Genomic DNA, 2,956 nt, shown 5'->3' with positions numbered 1-2,956 from the left:
AATACTATAAACCTTGTTTCAAAACTTTATCTTAGATCGTACTGCACACGAAAAATGAAATGTATTTTACCACATATACCATTTATACCATATAACTTGCTATATAACTTCCATTTCGAATAATGAACATTCTGTTTACAAGATTTTTTTCTTTTTTTTTTTTAAATGAACTTAAATGGATAGGGGTGGACTACCCTTCCATCAAACAACGTCGGGGATTATTCTGCCCCCTTTTAGACGATGTTTGTTTATGTCACAAAGTCCTTAAGATGTGTCGGAGTCCTCTTTGCTCTTTGAGGTCGACCCTCTTGCTGCTTCGTCGCATCAGGCGTTGCCGTAGTAGGTTTAATCCCGTCATAAAGCAGAGAAGCATCCTGTTCAGGTTCAATCCATAACTTCACGTGTGACACATGTCTCATCTTCTTTATGCCGTTCTTCTCCAGCCATACCAATGGACCTTTTCGGCTGATGACAGTGTATGGTTCAGGTTCAAATGGTGTTGACAGCTTGTTTTGCTTTTGCTGACGTAACAATACTCTGTCTCCTTGTTTCACTTGACTTTCTTTTGCTCTTCTGTGTCTGTCTGCATCTTCACGTCCCTTCTCCTTCCTCACAGCATCAGCCCTCCGAACAGCGACATCATCCTTTGTTGGATTTTGTTGGAAACTTGTGAGTTCCGGAAGTTTGGTTCTGATTTGACGGTTGAACAATAACTCAGCTGGACTGCGGCCTGTGACACAATGAGGAGTGCTTCGGTAGGCCAAAAGAAAAACATCCAGCTCCGCCCTCCAATCCCTTCCTTCGGCATGAGCAGAACGTATAGCCTTATGTGGCAGGTAGGACACGCCTACTAATCAGGAGGACTCGCTCACTGATTGGGTGATCACGCTTTAAAAAGCTCTCCTGCTTCGCTTTTTTAATTATGACCTCTTTCGGCTGCCATACCAGGTCACCAGGAAGTGAGCGCGAGTAGCAGGCAGGTAAGCGAGCCAGGTGTTGCGGGTGTCAGAAAACAAGCAGGTCGTTGGCATTAATGAAACTTATTTGCAGTTTCCTGGACACGGATAGTCGGCCAATCATTCGGCGTATCTGCAATCTGCTCCAGTAGCCGTACGAATATCGCATAGACTCGCTCCTTCTCAGCAACCGGTAGGTTGTTAGCGCCCCCCCTTCCTACTGTTTTAGTCACAAATAAGTGCCTACATATGACGTTTTATTGTTTCAGAAAGTGTTCTGCTGCACGATCCCTTCCCTCCCCGCAAACAGGGGAGTAAAGCTGCTGCTTTGCCTTGTGTGTTTTTGTGCCTGAGCTCGAGCGCGCCCGCCCCCTTCCACGCCGCGGTAGAAGAAAGACACACGCCCGCTGCACGGAGGATACCACAACGTGGAAGCCGTCTCGTGGGACTGGACAGTTTCTTCTCTCCCCACCATCACCTTGTGTCCGACTNGTAGCCGTACGAATATTGCATAGACTCGCTCCTTCTCAGCAACCGAAAGTGTTCTGCTGCACGATTCCTCCCCTTCCTGCAAACTGGGGAGTAAAGCTGCTGCTTTGCCTTGTGTGTTTTTGTGCCTGAGCTCGAGCGCGCCCGCCCCCTTCCACGCCGCGGTAGAAGAAAGACGCACGCCCGCTGCACGGAGGATACCACAACGTGGAAGCCGTCTCGTGGGACTGGACAGTTTCTTCCCTCCCCACCATCACCTTGCGTCCGACTGGCGGTCGGGTGGTTGGCCCGGCAAGCCCGGTGTTCATTTTTTTTATTTTTATTTTTTAACTGATTTTATTGTGATTTTTATTCTTGTTTTTGGTTTCTGTTTCAGAAGGCGGGACCCCGAGGTGGTGGACTGCTGTCTGGTGGTGGGTCCGCGTGTTGTGTCCTGTCACGTTTGCAGTGAATCTCCACTTGCGGTGTTTTAGTTTTGTTGTTTTTTATTTCAGCTCCAGCCACCTCGGTGAGCTCCCACTCTGTGTTTGTTTTTATGTGGAAGTTGTTCTAACATTTTATATAGCTCTTAATAAATTATATTTTTAATATTTTACCCAGCCTCTGCCTTGGTTTAAAGTAAGAATTTTACGTGTCCTTTAAGTTAATTTCCTGGGGCCGAACAGCCCCAGGTGGTGTTGTTGCAACACACCATACCCAAGTTGCCACACAGAGGATGAGAGGGTCATATCCCTTCATCTTGAGGTATAGGGGACCGGTCTCTGACTGTGGTTTTGGCTTACGGTCCAAAAGCAGTTTGGAGTACCCAGCTTCCTTCTCCCTTTACTTGCTTCTGGGGGGGGGGGGATTTATTCACTTTAGGGGATATCACTTGTGAGTCTGGCTACAGACATGACGTTGCCCAACGCATATCTCAGAACAATGCCTTGCTCAGACTACTCTTTTCTTGGATGGCCCCATGCTTGTGATTGACTTCTGCCTGTATGAACCTGATTTAGTTTTGTGGACTTTTAGCTGTACCTAGTTCCTGTCTAAACTAATATACCTGCTGCATGTGGAACCAGGCGTCTCCTCGTTTATGACCCTAAAACAAAGGGTTTAAGGAAAAAAAAATAGTCGTCAACATGGAACACTCTCTAGGAAGAACTGATACCACTAGAGATTTAACTTCTATTCTTACCTCAGACAACTACATTTGATGCTGACTGTATTATCCTCCTCCTTTACTGGTTATTGAGGCTGCATCAGCGTTCATGTCTTTTCTCGTCTATGCTCGTCTTTCCCTGTTTTGGTCTCATCCAGTGCTTCTCTCTTCACAGTAATATGTTGTTGAAAGGAAATATGAATTGATTCCCTGTGCCCAGATGTCTAGCTAAAGTAGAAACTGACTCCTCGACTTATAGCCTTTAGAGCAGGGGTCTCAAACTCAAATCAGCCGGGGGCCGCTGAAGGCGGAATCTAGTTGAGGTCGGGCCGCATCAGGATTTTCATAAGAAAATCGCTGAGAAAAC

At 46.6% G+C, this 2,956-nt stretch overlaps 1 long non-coding RNA gene across 1 annotated transcript; it reads left to right on the top strand.

The window, feature by feature from the left end:
• The first annotated feature begins 805 nt into the window (after positions 1-805).
• LOC112144457 lies at positions 806-1,430 on the top strand. The gene is made up of 3 exons (XR_002918901.2): positions 806-980; positions 1,051-1,149; positions 1,226-1,430. It is a non-coding gene; the product is annotated as an uncharacterized LOC112144457 (long non-coding RNA).
• Positions 1,431-2,956: the final 1,526 nt, after the last annotated feature.

This window comes from Oryzias melastigma, linkage group LG17 (assembly GCF_002922805.2).
Source record: "Oryzias melastigma strain HK-1 linkage group LG17, ASM292280v2, whole genome shotgun sequence".
In the NCBI taxonomy this organism is placed as follows: Eukaryota; Metazoa; Chordata; class Actinopteri; order Beloniformes; family Adrianichthyidae; genus Oryzias; species Oryzias melastigma.
The sequence above is the reverse complement of the archived record's forward strand: the minus strand, read 5'-3'. Positions and strand labels throughout refer to the sequence as shown.